The sequence below is a fragment of the Ischnura elegans genome, chromosome 2, assembly GCF_921293095.1.
Source record: "Ischnura elegans chromosome 2, ioIscEleg1.1, whole genome shotgun sequence".
Classification (NCBI taxonomy): Eukaryota; Metazoa; Arthropoda; class Insecta; order Odonata; family Coenagrionidae; genus Ischnura; species Ischnura elegans.
Window position 1 is genome coordinate 65,268,529 of NC_060247.1, and position 17,542 is coordinate 65,286,070.

At 40.3% G+C, this 17,542-nt stretch overlaps 2 protein-coding genes across 6 annotated transcripts in view; one reads left to right on the plus strand and one right to left on the minus strand.

Annotated features, from left to right (window-relative positions):
• Nucleotides 1–17,542, minus strand: part of LOC124153880 (leucine-rich repeat-containing protein 15-like) — a 299,604-nt gene that overhangs the window by 214,251 nt on the left and 67,811 nt on the right. The window lies entirely within an intron of this gene.
• Nucleotides 1–17,542, plus strand: part of LOC124153879 (sarcoplasmic reticulum histidine-rich calcium-binding protein-like) — a 267,667-nt gene that overhangs the window by 172,614 nt on the left and 77,511 nt on the right. Inside the window, exon 1 of one of the 4 annotated variants that reach the window (XM_046527261.1) lies at nt 9,371–9,674. The exons of the other annotated variants lie outside the window; for them this stretch is intronic. The gene's annotated coding sequence lies outside the window, so the exon portion shown is untranslated. Of the gene's footprint in view, nt 1–9,370; nt 9,675–17,542 lie in introns of those variants that run through there. 4 annotated transcript variants of the gene reach the window in all.

The following is a 17,542-nucleotide window of genomic DNA, read 5'->3' on the forward strand; positions in this document are numbered from 1 at the left end:
CTCTGCTACCCTATCCCTATTACCTTCCAATGAATTACTGAAACCGCGCCATTCTTTTGTTCAGGGGGACTGCATAGAGGAGTCCCAAGTCCATCTCATGGAGGGCTGAATTCAGTTTCCGCTTCGGCCGCATTTTAATCGGCTTTCAAAAATGTCTGCGGCGCGGTGATGAGTGCAATGCGATCAAATTTTAACCAAAATTTTGCATTATAATGTTTGTAATTGCGAGTAATATCATTGGAAATTTGCAAATTTGATAGATCACATCACCATGTGTATAAAGTTCGGTTCATACCCCTAATTATACCTTATTTCCCCGTGAAACTCGGATCAATTTGTCCGTCAGCGACTCGAGTGTCGACTCCTGAAAACCCATTTAAATGCACGGTGGTTGACAACACATTCAGAGGCCGACTTGAGGATCCTCTTTTGTAATATTCGTGCTTTTATTAATAACCCTGTATAGTTCCGTGGCAACGCATCTAGAGGCTGAATGGAGATTCTCTATTGTAATATTCGCGCTCATAAAGCATCGCATTGACTTTTGACGCACCTTGTTGCTCTTCACTGCTCGCGCTTTAATGCTTCCCTTGCTAAAGTCATGCCGAGTGAAGCGCAGACTGAGTCACCTCAAAGACGGTGTGGCGTTACGCTAGTCTGTGATGCAAATCTGCGGTCAAATTTCTGTGGCAATCAAACTTGGATTTCTAATCATTAGTCCTGAATGACTAGAGGTTCAAAACTTTCAGAGGATGAGAAATTAATCGGCTATATTATATTAGTATAGAAAACTTTTCCAGCCCCGGTAATGCAAGAATACAATAGCGAAACGTTATCGAGAGAATTAGTACATTTTAGAAAAGATGCTGGGGATCAAATGTGTCGGGTACTGAAGATATCTATATACGGTATATACCGTATAAATATCGGACACCCAGAAGCACTCTCCGATTCAGCCTGGCCTGAGGACACCTACAGCACAATAGGTGAAACGTCGCCATCAAAATGACAACACGGACGTAACCCGGAAGTCTACCCTGCTGCGAACCTGAACGCCGAAAAACCCTCATACATCAGAAACATCAGAATACATCAGAAACCCAATAATAGGATTGTGGACGTGTGATAATGATGATTTTATCGGCATATTTCCTGTAAATTCCAGACAGATCTGAACAAAAATGATTTAATTTCGATATACGCATTTGAAAGGTTAGGATAAAACCGTTGCCTTCTCTTAAGGGGGGGTGTGGGGTGGGTGGCGAACGGAACACGCCATCTTGTGCTGACCGCCTTGATAGACCTCCATCCGTCAACTTCTCATCCAGGACTCGCCTTATTAGAGATCCGAGTCATGCGACCGGGACTCGATCCAGCGTCTGCAGCGTGCATGCGGTCGACTGATTTTTTGAGCGTCATTTTCTGTTTATGGGGAATCGGGTGACGAGCGGAGCCATGATCTTGGCTTCAGGACTTCAACCCGCACTCTCTCTGTGCTTTTGCGGTCTTGACATTCTTCTGTCGAGGGAGCGGATATGAACGCGTTTCCTTCAGTAGAAGATCTATTCAAGTTGATCGGTGATCTTAACCGTACCTTTCACGGCTGATAATTATAATCTGCAAAATGTTCTGCATCTTTGCATTAGTTTCAGTTCTGTGCTTTGAATAAAGGTATGGAATGGAAAATGTGATTATTTTTGTCTTTCTCAGTCTAAAAACTCGTGTTTATCTTTTATCTTAAAAATAATAAGAGTGGAAACTTTCTCCGTTGATAAATTAATAAAATCAGACTATGGTAAAGAAATCAGTTTAAGCGGCATAGATGTAATGGAATTACACTTAAATAAAGCTCCTGGATTAAGAAAGTGACTTTTGTATTTAGTCATCATATTTTTGTATTGAATTTTATCATCATTGATATTGCGCCGCGTAAATAAATTCTAAGGACGGGTTTCAAACATCAAAAGTGGATTTATATCCGCGCTATGTTGCACAGAATGTGTTTTCTCGTCCATATTCCGGGATCGTGAATTATTCAAACAGTGATTTCGGTAGTAAGAAAACATTCTCGTGTCACCGACCAGTTATTTTACCTCTCACAGTGGAGAGTAAGCGTGGGCAATCAGTCGATAAAAGGAAGCAATGTTTTTAATTAGTCATTAATATAATAGCAACACTTCTATCGACAGTATCGGGAAAATTTTTAAGTGAAAAAGAATTTTTTCTCCTGCGTTAAATATGAACATCAGGGGATACAAGATATATTACCTACTTGCCCCCTTGTATGGTACGGGCAGACCACAAGAGTAAGGAAAGAAACTAGCACACTATTTTTATAAATTAATTAAAATTTTAATTGATTATTCGAGTCATTTAAATTGAAACTAAAATAACTAGAATAAATTAAACCAATTGATGATTGCGATATATTTAGGCTGAAATTTGTACAAATTTTGAAGCGGATAGCAGTTATCTGCCATTATATGCCTAACCTGGATACGTATGTACAAGTTTATCTTTGTATTTTCCTTCTTCTATCATGCTGCTATATTATGCAAATGATCTGGAATATATCAAGGGATCCAAAATTTCTATTTCTCTTCCTTGTCATTCTTTATTTGGAAATTATCAACAGTTCTCAGAGCTCTGAGAAAATTAAGGTTTTAAGGGGTGCGACGTTTTTCCTTGGGATTGGAAAGGGGGCGTGAAATTTTTTCAAAGTCTCAAGTGTGTGGAGGACAGAAAACCATTCACTTTCACGACAGTGTTTTTTTTATTGCTTAAGCACACAGAAAGTACACTCAGCCTTTGTGTTGATCCTTATTTGTTACATTTTTTCATTAGCTTTCAGATAAAAGCCGGGCGCTAGCCTGTAACGACTTAAAAACTATTGAGCAACTCGAATATGCTTATGCCTAGTTTTGTACTGTCTCGTTTTGTAATTTTCGTAATTTATTTCGTAATTCATGCTCAAATTATACCGAGCTATCGAGTGTACCGGTAACAACCTGCAAGGGTTCTAGAGCAGTGAAGGTGTTTTTTGCGTGCACCGCTACGAAGGGTGGAGCGGGAAAATGACGAAAAACTTATATTTTTAAAACACGATTTGGCTACCTTTCCATGTTTGTGGGTCTTATGAAATTGACATGGATAAGTGAAACGGAACATCTGGTATCTTGAAGAAACCTTTAATTAAATGATTTATGTACATTAATGCTTATTGTTTAATGTCTCAATTAATACCTAATGTCATCAAATGAAGCATGGATACGAAAACTTTTAATGCCTGCAGATTAAATGAAATAATGATCGCAACCCATCTACCTTCTTTCATGCATGTGAGAACCTTTTTCCAATTAATAAATGGCCAATTTTAAGCATTGCACATTCCAAATGAGATCTTTCGCTATTTAATATATATTTGTATATAAGTTACGGGAAGAAAACTCCTTGAATTAAACACGGAAATGATAAAAAGAACTTGTTTTATACAAATTGGGCTACTGACCCCTTATTCCAATGATTTAAGCATACATAGGACTTATAAGCAGTGATGAATAATGATTCTGGGTTAAATAATTTAAATATATTGTCCAAATTAACCTCTACTTTCGTCGGAAAGGATTATTTCTGGCTAATGGAGCTTCTTACCCGCTAAAAAGTCCTCATAATAATAGCACATACGTGACATGTTGTAGGGCGTTACTCTTTTGCATGGAATCGAAATAAACAAGCAGCTGCCGTGAAAACCATAATATTTGGAATGGGTGAAAAATGCAAATAGTTTCACGAAGCGTTTTGGACAATGGCTGTAATAGAAAATGCATTTTTTTGGAGAATTTATAGTCTATTGTAGTGTATTCGTGCATCTCTAACAAACTTCTCCAAAATGAAGAAAAATTCGAATTCCAACTAGCAGAGGAGTGAAGGCAATCTGTTTACAAACCTTCATGAACTGCTTTCGTGTAGCAAGATCTCTGACTCATCAAATTCTTGTTCTATTGTTGTTTTCAGTCAATGGCAAGGTTGAATTTTATTATCTAGCCCATTGTTAGCAGTACCGGGTCATGTCAAATGGAAGAGTTTTTTGCGAACATTTTTTTTTGCGAATTGGATAAGTGCTCCTTTGTGAACGAAGTTTGAGATGACTTTTAGTAGAGGAGGTACTGTTGCAGCCCACCTTTCCGAAAAAGTTTGTTGCTTTTAATGGAGTTTCCGAATGCAAAAAAGTCTACTGCAAGTAATTATTACGCGCAACACGTATTGTTTTTCTCGTGAGTCAATGGAAGCAAGGTTATGAGGTATATGAACGAGCGAAGAGTGGAAGCTTGAGAGTTGCCTGTTTGTTCCAGTAGAGCGATGAAGAGGTCACAATGGAAGTTAGTCAATTAAATTGGAGCAAAAAATATTGGCGACGGAGGAAGATAACTCGTTAGAATGAATATAGATGATGGGTTTAGAGAGTAAATATTTTTTTCTTGTATAAATTATGAACTAAATGATTTTCGCTGCAGTTTTGTAGGGAGAGAATACAGTTTTTTTTAAAGGAAATAAGTAAGAAAGAAAATATATATTTTGAGCAAAACGAAAGGAGGTGGAAGGCTACCGCAAGGAGTTAGCGTTATCCATACTCGAACAAGATTATAAACTTCTAAAGAAATTAGGACGTGTGTTTTGTCTGGTAAGAGTCGTGTTTTCTGCTTTTATTTTTTTTTGTTTTACACTGAGAAGTGTTCATCTTCAGCCTAAAACAGAGGGATGTTTTGAGGTATTTAGAAGAGGGCAGTTGTTTTTGGTCGAAGACTTTTGAATCGACTATTTGGAACGAAGAAAATCAAAAGGTTGGTGAATTCACATCCAGCCTGTATCATACGACGTGCGATTTATTCATAAAAGACTGTTTAATTAACTGTGATTTGACATGAGAGAATACTGAAAAAAGATGTGATGCTTTCACGGCGCATGCTGGTAATGAAGGTTGCTCTATTACCTCCATGACTGTCGACGTTTGGGGGTACGAGTCGCAGTCCATCCTCAAAGCTGAAAGGATGATTCATTCAGACCTGAGGATGGAGCACGACTCATGCCCTGAAACTTTAGCAGTCATGGAGGAAATTAGCCGGCGGAATGCCCGAGAAGCCTCCACCACCAGGAGAGAATACTTGTCTAGAATGGGGATTAACAGAAAATTTCGAATTTTGGATAACTAGGGAGGAGATTGGAGGTGAATGGGAAACTTGCTTCCATCAATTCATGGTTACGGATATATTTTTATTCATTACATTTATTTTAGCTGTTAATATTGATTAACTCATCATCACTGGTCAACAATCCTAAGATTGGTTTGACGCAGCTCTCCACTCAATTCTCCTATCAGCTATTCTTTTCACACCTACGAATTACATCTCTTTCACATCTTTCTTTACCTATTCTATTTAGGATACTTACTTACTGATAATTTCCGAAAATATTTAGCAGCTGCAAAATTATTTTGAGAAATAAACACATCTAGTGGAGAAAGAGAAGTCACATATATTCCATATAGTTTTCGTTAACGCAGTAGATGACAAAGTATTTCATAATATCGCCAAGAAAATATCGAGGAAAAGTATTACATACCAATAAAATCGAAACTAGCTTAGTATGTTTAGCGTGGAATTATTCTACTACTTTAAATCTTTAAATACTTGAGTTGAAAAATATTGAGACTAGACTCGACCCCATGACCATGAAATATGGTGTATGAAACCTCAAGTCCGTCCCCACGGGCCGAATCGTGATGTGACGTATTTATTGGTGATAAACAGTTGATCCACTGAAAATATTTTTTTTTAATTGGAGATTATGAATTGCAATATTTTCCGGGGTATATTATTTAAAGATTTCCACCCTTAGTGACACGCAAACCCAGAGAAGAGGTAATAATACCTACTTAAGCCGAGAATTGCCTGCAGTGTATTCTAATTGCGTATAAATTTAACCTCTCCCATCGCAAGAGTTTTTGTGGTCTTCAGCTGACTGACCGTGTACTTGATTTAGCTTGGTTTAACTAGTGGATCCGTATTTAGTAAGATTCATACTCTCTCCACCACGCTTCGAACATGGCGGCTGACCTACTTGAGTGAGTAACGTTTAGTCATTCCACGAGACGGTGATTCTTACTTTTAAAGGTGATTGTCGTCATTATCAATTGATTGCTATGACTAATTATGAAAGTAATGAATGTGGGAATAGAGATAGAATTAGCATTCGCATTTGTAAGCCTTGAAAACAAATTCGCGGACTTAGTACTGACTTGGACGAATTACCCAAGAGAAGGCAGTGCGATTAACGGGATAGCAAAAGTTAACACGGATCATAATTGCAGTGGAAGTTATTAATACCTTGAAAATAGAGGGGAGATTTAGGTTTTTTTCCTAAGGATGCCACTATTTGAACATTGGGTTTCCCACCACGCAAACAGCTTCCGAATCATGGGATATCTGTCGAATCCCTGAACCCAAAGGGTGACCTTAAAAGATATCATTTGGAACCGATAGGCTGATCAGCCTACTCAACCACCACTTACGTTATGTACCACTTCTTCTTCTTCATATTTTTTTATCTCTAGTCATTACTTCCTCCGTTTTAGTGTAACTCATTAAAAATGGAAGTTTCATTACCCTTGGCGTGAAAGACTTTTATTTTACAGAGGAAAGGCTGAGGCGGTCAAATAAATTAGTGTTGTTATATTTTTCCTGCACATAAATTGATTAATTTTCTGCAAATTCATTTTTATGCCATGTTTACTCCAAACGGTAGATTTCCAACCGTTTCTTCAGCCTTAAGTGAGTGTTGATCCCGGAATTGGCTTGGTTTCAGGAATTGGCTGACTCCACTCCTTCTGGCCTCACGGGATTTCCCTATCCTTCGAGGAAGGGAAGTCTGATCTTAACTGCTCTTCACGAAAGACGCAAACTTTTAGCCCGAGGGTAAAAATTTTAACTTTGCCCAGATCCGAAAATTTTGCCGAGCGAAGTCTGCCGTCATCTATAGTTGACGCTCGGTCTCGAAGTATTAACGTCCCACCGACGGACAGAGCGTTGCGCTAGTTTCCGCCACATAACATTCAGTCAGGGATCGGGTAATATCTGAAAATTCTCTGCCAACGCCGGGATTTGAACCCCCAGCCGATGGGTTAGGGAGCCAACGCTCTAGCTACCATACCAACCCGATCCCCGAGATGGGCCGTGGATGTATTGGAGCAGTGGATTCGGGAACCCAGGGCGGGGCCCGGATGGGGTACCCTCTCAAGGGCCGGGAACCAAGTCAGAGACTTATACGCCCGCGCCATCTCGAGAGGGGAAGGACAGAGGAAGGAAGAAGGATGGGAGGCATCGCTGCGAAGAGAGCCCGACGACACCTCCAGGGAAAGGATAGGGAAGGAAGGGCGGGACGGGAAAAACCCTCGAAGCGACCGCCCACTATTAGCGAAACCATAATTTAATGTTTCTACAGAAAGGAAAGATTTTCCTATGAGGAAGAAAAATCCTACGATTTTCCGTAGATTTAATTGGGACCAATTGAATATCTACACTATTTTAGAATAACTATTTGGTTTGTTACATATTGTGCAGGAGAGACCGGACATAGTTTCGCTACCGTTTGCCAAATTAAATGTCATGGCCCTTTCCATGGGACTGTAGGCCAGAAAACCATGAAAATAATAGTAATAAGATGTCTCTATTTGGGCGAGGTTGAGACTAATCATTCCGCTCTTCCACCTGACCCCTCGTTAGCGTCATTGCAAACATATTGATGTCGGTAAATAAATGTTTACAATGCAAAAATATACAATATATTCTATGAAGGAAATATCAAACAAGATAAAAAAGCATATGTGGAAATTTTATGTAAAAAAGTATTTCTGTTTGTGGGAAAAACATGAGGATAAGGGAATAGTATCTTTTAGCGAAAAAACCCAGAGCAGGAGACCGTCCATACAAGGAGGGCGTGAAAAACCTGCGAAAACCTACTGAGTGAAAACTAATGTCATGTTACAGACAAAACACAGCATAGTTAATGAGGTATATAGTATACATGAATGGGGTGTGTAGGAGAACAGGTCCTTTTTCAAGATAACTGGACTTCAGATGTGTAGACACGGCGCACTGCTGCAGGTAGTGAGATGTTGGCCAACGATTTAAATGAGGGGATTGGGTTGGTGTGGTGGCTAGAGTGTTGGCCTCCTATCCCGTGAGATCGGGTTCAAATCCTGGCGGTGGCAGAGAATTTTTAGAGACTGCACTGCCCAGTGATCCCTGATAGAATACCGTGTGGAGGACGTTTCAAGCGCAACACTCAGTCCGTCGGAAGGGACGTTAAGCTGTGGTCCCTGTGGCACCTTTCGTTAGGAGCACGCTAATCCCGACGCCGGGTTTCTCTCCACCCTTCATGGCGCTAATGACCTCGGCTGAAGGTCGCCTCCCCCTCCATACCATTTAAATGATGGGAAAATAAGGGTAGTGATCCAAGCATTGTTGACAGGCTAGGTATTGGGCGTGAAAATATTTTGAGATTCAGCATTCACCACGACCCCATAATAATCTACAGCGTGAAACAATTAATAGCTAATTTTTTTCGGACCTCATTTAATTCCTTCAAGACCCAAGGATTGCCGACGGCTGATTTCGGAGATGGTAAATGAAAATTCCTGAGAATAATGCTATCCATGAACTTGGCCGTGAAAAATCACCTCGTGATTACGTATGTTGTACGACCTTTTAATAATATACATTGTGAGAATTATCGTTAACCATCATTTTTAAAAAGCCGTAACCTATAATAACTGATATAAAATGAAACCCCTGGATGTGTGCATAGGTGGATTTAGGGGGGATTTTTACATGCCACCCCAGACGCTTAAAAATAAACAAGATTTTTAGTACGGTTGCCATAAAGGTCGTTTTATTTTGAGTATTACGGAGTCTAGACTATCTAATTTAATATTAATACCTTTCATATAAAAAAAAGATAATATTTTTATACAGTAATTTCTGTACTTTTTGTTTTTAATCTCAAATATGAGAAGACCTATCAGACTTTTGTGCCCCTCTCAGAAAAAGATCCTGGATCCAGGATGTGTGGATATAATTTATATGAGATAGAGATAGCGAACCCTAACAAAATTGACTCTATCCCTGAACTTGCTCCTGAAAAATATTCTTCACCACGGCCAACCGCGCCTCTTGTGATCGCGACTTCCACCCTTTCAACTTCGACTCCCCTCCCCTCATAACACCCCTCCCACGGTTCCTTCCCCTCCCGCCCCTCATCCCATCACTGGAGGGGAAGGGATACAGAAGGGAGAGACTCAGCGCGCTGAAGACTTGTCTCTAGTGATCGCGCGGCTGCACACGGGTGATAGTCGCCCCTCCGTGCTCCACCGAGGTGCGCTGTGGTGTTGTTGTCCGGACCAGGACTTGCGGGGTATCTGAACTTTCGCGGGAGATTTGAGCGTGGAGACTCATAATACACGTGTGTTTCGCCCCGGGAATAGAGGCTAGTGAACTGTTTTCTTTATTTTTTGTTTTGAACTGGGAAGTGTTTATCTGTTGGGATATTTCACGGCATTCAGAAGAGGACAGGTGTGGTTGGCCGGAGACTCAACAATTGAACGAGGAACTACTCAAAAGGTTGGTTCGCTCTTCTTAATCCAGCATCGTATGATGGTCTGTCACGCGCGATTCCAGAGATGATTTTAGGTTGTGCTTCGAGATGTTAGTTTTAAGAAATGTGACACTTAGAGACAAGGCCATCAGTAGTGCGCGGTTATTTGTGTCGTTATATGGTGAAAAAGGGTTTCGCTTGATGTGTTGATTCTTCATGTAAGGGTCTGGATTCCAGCGTGGCTGGGGTGGGGAAGCTCTCATCCCTTATTGGATGCTGTGTCGACGGGAGAGAGAGTAAAGCAATATGCCCTATTGTGCTTCTGTCTTTTTGTGCACCTGCTCTTCTCAGTATTAATTCCACGAAAAACGGCGGTTTTTGATAGAAGAAACCACTATATACTGTAATTTATGTCGTAACAGGGTTATAAAAGGGATCGGTTGGTTTCGTGGGTAGTGTGTTAGCTAAAATTCACTAACCCATTTTTGACTGTGCGGATTTCCATTTAAAGGTTTTTTGGATGATCAACTATTACTTATACCAATTATTTTTTTGGTAGTGAAAGGGTATAAGTTGTAATTAGCCATTCAAGAAACCTTAGCGTGTAAACTTCCCACATGATGGATTAGCTTTTAATCTAAACCGAGTAGGATACATTTCAAAGGAGGTCTAACCCTCAAGTGGGTATTCTGTGGAAGGGATTTGGTAAAAACCAATCTGTCCTTTGGTGCGCCTGTGCTTCACAATGTCAATTCTAAGGATATTGACGGTTTCAGTCAGAATCTTCCACATTAACTAGTTATTGGGTTATGCAAGGAATTTCGTCGGTTTTTGTGGGTAGTGTCTTCATTTTAAATCTTAGTATATGGGTTATAAGTGGTTGGAAATGTTTCTGAGAGGGTCTGATCCCAGAGTGAGAGGTCTGTAGAAGTGACCTAAAACCAACCCATCAGATTGGTCGGCTAGTCCTTTTTTTCTCTTTATGAACGTAGAAATAATACTACAGCCGTCACTTTCCATATCACACGATCATTAGATTTACAGTGGGATCATTAGTTATCGAGTTGGTGTTGGGCCAATGATATTTGCTCTCCACTACAAGGGTTAGGGCAGAGGAGAAACACTTCACAGAAATTTTGTAAAGTTTTTGGATTCTGCATAGATTACAGCCCAGTGCCCGTCGGATAGAACATTATTCTATGGCCTCTGTGCCCACTTTGGTTAAGGAAAGGTAAACGTTGAGGATGGCTCGAGGATGAAACGTTTTCTCTCCACGCTCCATTCCCTACTCGCCAAATCGTAAATTTTTAAAGCGTAAAATTTACTTAAAGGGTAAATGACACTTGTCACCTAGGGTTCAAGATTCCCTGGACGGTATCCCTGAAAATAATGGTATCCGTGAGTTCTCCGCTTATCTGGATGGGTCCGACAAAAATGAAGCACATTGTTAGCTGTTTACCGCCCGCCACATAGGGCTTCCTAATCATCTGATAGTGATGCCGTACTTCCTTTTATATAAAATATCTCTGGGTGTCCTGGTTTAAAATTACTTGACCTTGTAATGTATTTATCTTCTTCCCCCTTAAACATATTATCTATTCTCGCCACTAGTCTCTGAACGTATGCGCGTGAATATATTATCTACTTCACCATGTGAGAAAGCCTACCATACTGCTTGTGTCGTAAACTAAATGTTCCGCTAAATGTTCGGCTAAGGATGTAAGGGAAAATATGTAATTTTACTCTTTGGTGTGTAGTTGGGGATTTTGTGGGTGACATTTGCATGTATAAGGGGAAAAACATATATTTTGTTGCAGCGGTATTCTTTAATATTTAGCCAGCCGCGTGGGTACCATTCGATAGTAATCGGAATCCATTAGTGTATGCCCCGCCAGAGGTTGCTATCTGTCACTCGTATCGATTCTTATAATCCTGAACCTACATCACCGTTGCCGTTGAGGTGAACCCATCACTTAAAGCCATTTGGGTGGTTCATTACGTGGGATGACTGGAGACAGATCGTGAAATTTGCGAGGCTCGGCATCAGTTGGTTGGTTGGAAGAGAAGATCCTATTGAGCTGCTCGCCACAATCACTAAGGTTGGGGTAAATCGGGGTGTGCGAACTCTTGAGCTAAAGGAGCCATGGGAAAAGTTTAATCAGGTGCTTCAGCCGACTGACAAAGGACTGATATTTAATGATTTATGTCGAAGAGGCAGAGCTCGGAATTTCAATGAATATGTTGTTTTGGAATATAGGATGCGGAGGAGGCAAGCGACAGATAATTTCTTTACGATATAGGGCAGGAGGAGTGGAATAAACCCGGCTTAGGCATTGGCCTTCTCTTAACGAAAGTCCCCTAGGGGAACGCGGTTTAACGTCCCATCCGACGGACGGAGTGCTGTACTTGCAGTATCAACCCTCTGTAATAACGAGCTCGAGCAGGGATCAGGCGGCTTGAAAAATCTTAAGGGATTATTTAAGGGACCATTTAAGGGATAAGAGTCATTAGGCGGGAAGGCAGAACTTAAGCAACCATACCATTCCAATCCCAGAATAACTTTTTCGTCCTTTCTTATGTTAGCAGTGGCTCTTACTACTGGTAATAAGTATAATTTTTGTACCCTCTCAGGGCTTATAATAGCAATTGTAATCCTATATTAGCCATCAATGACGGTATCGTTGCTCAATATTTCCTTTTCATAGATGCGTACTTCGACTTTTTTTTTTAATTGATACGTGCAAATTCCTTATGAATCCAGGAGTAAAAGTAATTGAACTTAGGCATCGGGTTGGTGTAGTGCCTAGAGTGTTAAGTTTCCCACCGTGTGGGCTTGGGTTCATATCCCGGCGATGGCAGAGAATTTTCGGTGATGGCCCGATCCCTGCTTGAGTATTGTGTAGAGGAAATGCAAGCGAAAAAGTCCGTCCGTCGGATGGGACGTCAAGCCGTGGTCTCCTTGGCGCCTTTCGTTTAGAGCAGGCTTATGCCGAAGCCGAGCTTGTTTCCACCCGTCCTTCTCAAAAGAGGTAGGCAAAGTTAATTGTTAGAAGAAATACACAAAAACGTGGTTACGAGTGGGATGGGATACGAGTGAGCCTCTGCTCTGCGCTGACATCGAGTAAAAATATCTAAAGCACTACTAAACATCTAATTGATCTCGTTTGTTTTGTATACCTAATTTCTGTACCTAACTCTGGGTAGAAAAAAGAAATCACTTGCACCCCTTGGCTTCTCACCCATTCATACGACTTTCACAAAGTTTGGTCTGAGGCGATTTATTGTATTTTAAATGTTAACACCACTTCGGACTGGAGGTTTCTTTTTCTTGCCGGCCACACGACCTTTCCTGCAGCAATGCGTGAGATTATGTGAGATAGAATCGGTGACCTTAGTTTCCATAATCTGCGTTAATTCTGCCAGCTGACTGGTGCGTTCTCTACACTCTCTGTGAACCACTTCCTCGTTGCCCTTTAAAACCTCCGACACCAGACCCGCCCCCGGCTCTCCCGCCGCGAATGCATTGCTTTAGTCTCTGCGAGCTTCATTGCTGGTTGTTTAAGAGCTTTTGAGAGAAACCAATCTGTGTATGGTTACAGACTGAAAATTAAATCCACTATCTTTCTGTGATTACCTGTTTTACCCCATACCATTCTGTGTCACAGGATATCCCAGGTTAAATATAATTCATAATAAATTCTACATTTATTGTATTATAATAGCATAGGGATGTAGTCAATCGAATAGTTAAGCCTCTTAACTATTATTCTAGTTGGTCGATATGGACGAAGTATTATTATATGGCGGACATTAATTTTTTTTAATTGTTCAGCGTGATGTCTTTTCTTTAATCTGATATTTGATAGCATTCTCGGACGGGTCATTTACCAACATTTTACGAAATCTATTTTGTGAGTGAAAAATTTAAAATTACTTTAAATACGTTAATAATAAAATGTTAAATACGAAATAAAAATGACGTAAAGAGAGATGAGTACAATTCGTGTTCCATTTTTAGGGAATCTATCTATAATTTGCACGCCAAACATTGCGAATTGCTATTTCACAATGTAGTTTTGAGTATTAGAACTACCCCCACGTAAAGTAGGTCAAGAATTTGGAAATACATTCATCACAATATGATGTTTAGAAGGTATTCTGAACTTCTGAATTCTCTCGGATATTGTCTGTCTGGAATAAAATAAAAAAAATTTATTTTTCGTTACTTGGGAGTCTACCATTAATACTCCCACAATATCACTATTCGAAATTGAATTAATATTTTTTTGATTTTGTGTAATATTTGAGTAAAATATCTCTACTAATATTAATTTTCCTTAAGCACCCATGCTACTTACCCAGCCGACCTGTCATTTACCCGAGTCTGCGAAAAGTTTTCCCCATCCTGTTTACTTCCATCGCGTGCTGGCTTCATTTGTTTCCCGACGACAGGAGAGGTTGCAGATAGGCAAATCTACACTCCCCGCGTATTTGTTTTCATTTACTTCTCAACAGTGCGATGCATAACATTATCCCCGCCGATCCCAAAATTCTCGGGGAAGTGTCACGCGACGTGCAACCGGCGAGAAAAACCGCATCCTCCGTTGGAAGTAAAGCGATCTCGTTTTTCTGTAAATTGAGCCGGAAATTCACGATGACTATGGATTAAGTTTTTTCACGGATTATTTTTACCACCATTTTATCAAATTTTTTATATTTTGCGACGTTCATGTTCCAATTTTTTTCTCCTTTATTCGTTTCTTCTAGTGAAATAATTTAAATATTCAACCTAGATTAAAGATCTGGTAATGCCTGATAAATTGTATAGTAGCTGCTATTCTATCACCTGTTGATTTTGGCGAGTTTATCTTTTTATAAAATTAAATATTATATTATCACTTTTAATAATAAAAATAATATTTAAATTTTGAGAGAAAGAGTTCAATTTATTAAACAGCTTCTTAATATTTAGATACGTTATATGTAAGTGACGGTGGTTTAAATGAAGAAAAATGCTAACGTAGTCTTCTATTTTGTAGTCCTTGGATGCTCTTTTTGTTATTCAATTGTATAATTGCGCTGAAAATCGGTTTTACATAATACACGACGCGTAAGTTGCAAACAAAATTGTATTTAGATTAAAATTATTTATATTTTTACGAGAAAAAATATTTATTCACCGAAGGATGATCCGCTAGGTATCCCAAGGGATAGAATTGTTTGAGGTCAATGTCCTTGATACGATATAGAAGCGTTTTTACGTTGTGAATAAACACAACATCCCGAAGCAGTAGCGCCTATGTCGAAGATATAGACCACGATCTATTGTGAAACTGTGAGGGAAAGATAAGGAGGAGGTCTATATCATTTGAGGGGAACAACCCATCAGTGTTTCCTCACGATTTTACTTGAAATTCGACGAAACTTGGTACAATCCCTAAATGACTACAGAAAAGCCCTTTATAATCACCAGAATTTTACAACTTTGACTGGACTTTTCCACTGTTAGTGCTTTATATGTCAATATCCTGTGGATATTGGTATCAGATTGCTCATATGGTCAAGGATCGGTCGGTCGAAAAAAAGTAGGGACGAAGGCTTATGTACTGAGGAATTATCAATTGAAATCGGATTGGTGTGGTAGCCAGAATATTGGATTCCCCTGCCATTACCTCGGATTCAAATCCTGGCAGTGGCCGAAATTTTACAGAAATTGCTCGATACTTGGTTGGGTGCTTTTTTGTCAAGTTCAGCACTCCGTTAGGCCTTGGTTCCCTAGTAGCCTATCGTTTAACCCTTTATAACCCAATGTTGCTTCTAAGCAACACCAAAAATGTTTAAACTTTCAGCTCTATTTAGGAGATATCTAAACTAAATATTATTTTGTAGTGTAAATTTTGATGGCGAAATATTTAGCTGCCAGGATAATTATTATTGAGTGTAAACTTTTCAAGTTTTCAAAATGAAAAATCTTGAAATTTGATTTCTCCCAGAAACAGCTCTGGGTTAGAAAGGGTTAAACCAGGATTATGTGGTCGCCTGGTTTCTCTGCACTCTTCCTTCCCTACGCCTTCCAATGGTGTTGTCTAGTCAGACCCGAAATCAAAATTCTTGAGAAAAATTCGGTAATGAGGTAAGATCTAATGCTTTCCCGGTGAATATGGTCGAAAAAGGTTATTCGGGCTTCTAGCCAGGTTTTATCTCTCCATTCGCCCAACGTTTCGGAACCCGAGTCGCGTTCCATCATCACGGCTGATGGGGAGTGGATAAATTAGGCCAGCTTTTACACTGTTTATCGGGTGTCAGGTGATTGGCCGGGAGACAGCCAACCAAATTCTCCTTTTCCCATGGTACATGCACCGAAAACGCGAGGACTATGAATCAAACGCTTTTAGAATCTAAAAGAAAGTGATAGAACTACAAAGGAAAAGGCGTATAAGACACTAATCCGACCAATTTTAGAGTACGCGTCACAAGTGTGGAACCCGTATGAAAAGGGACAAACAGAATCCATCGAAAAGGTGCAAAGAAAGGCAGCAAGGTACGTAATGGGGAAACACAAAAAGACCTAAAGTGTCAGTAAAATACTGAAAGTACTGGGATGAGACACACTAGAACGGAGAAGAAAAATAAATAGGCTTTGCGCACTCTTCCGCACACTTAAAGGGGAAAAGGCATGGGGGGAACTACGGAAGAAGATTGAATACCCCAGCTATATTGGTAGGAATGATCACCAATACAAGATGAAATGCCGGCCACAAAGGACTAACGCAAAGAAATTCTCGTACCTCAACAGGACGATTACGGAATGGAATAGACTCCCTGCAAAACTGCTTAAGCCCTACCCTAACAAGGATTTTCAACAAGAGGTGTAAAGGATTTATATTGGAAAATTAATATCATTGCATTTTAAATATTCACTATCTAGTTTCATTTTGGTGATGTATTTTTCATTTACAATATTTATGTTTTTTTATTTTGTATAAACTGTTACCACCTGGCAAATAGCCAACTTGTAACTTGTACAATATAATAATAATAAAGAAGCGTTGAACCGCTCGAAATCAGCGCGTGACGTCCTCAACTTACCCATGAAGGGTTAACACCGTTGGTTTTTCGTCGTCAACAGCTCGAGAAGTAGGCGACGGATCGAAAAACGGAAAACATTTGAGTTTCTTCATTTTGCAAAGTACATCACAATCGACAATGAAAGAAATTTGCCGATCGATCGCATCACGCAAATAATCTGAACTGTCGCGAACATGTCGGTCATCCCTCAAAATGCCTACCTACCCTCCTAAGTGAGGAATAAGCTATATTTTTTTTTTATTACAGCCTTCTCACGAGTATTTGTGGTTCCTAACCGCAACTTCTTTCGGTGGTCACCGCAATACGAATCGTTCCAGCGAGCAGGAGCGACGCGTATTTGTCGATTCGATTTGCGAGCGGGGACTGCAACCGGATTGCCCCGGTCTTCTCGCGGCGGTCGCAGAAGATTGTCTCGCTGGAAAGTCGTCCTCTGAAGTTCCGGCTCCCATTGCGGTGTGTCACCCCTTGCATCCAGCACGCATCTCCTACACCGGTCACGCACCTCGCCCTCCCCTCCCCCGACTGGACACTGTCTCGGATCCCCTCAGAGTAATTTTCGCCCCCTCAGCCTCCCTATCATCATCAGGGGGACCATATGACCAGTAAGGTGCCTTGTCGGCGACTGCAGGGCTGTAAGACGTTCAATTGTCATAAAATAGAGTGCCCACCGAATCAAAAAGGTGTCCTTGAATTATGTGAAATGCATGGGCGGTGTTGGAACACCGGTTACCGTTACGAGACCCTTGCTACCCAAATAACGAAATGTGCTTCAAAAACTTTTTGACGTGAGTGCACGTGTATCCAC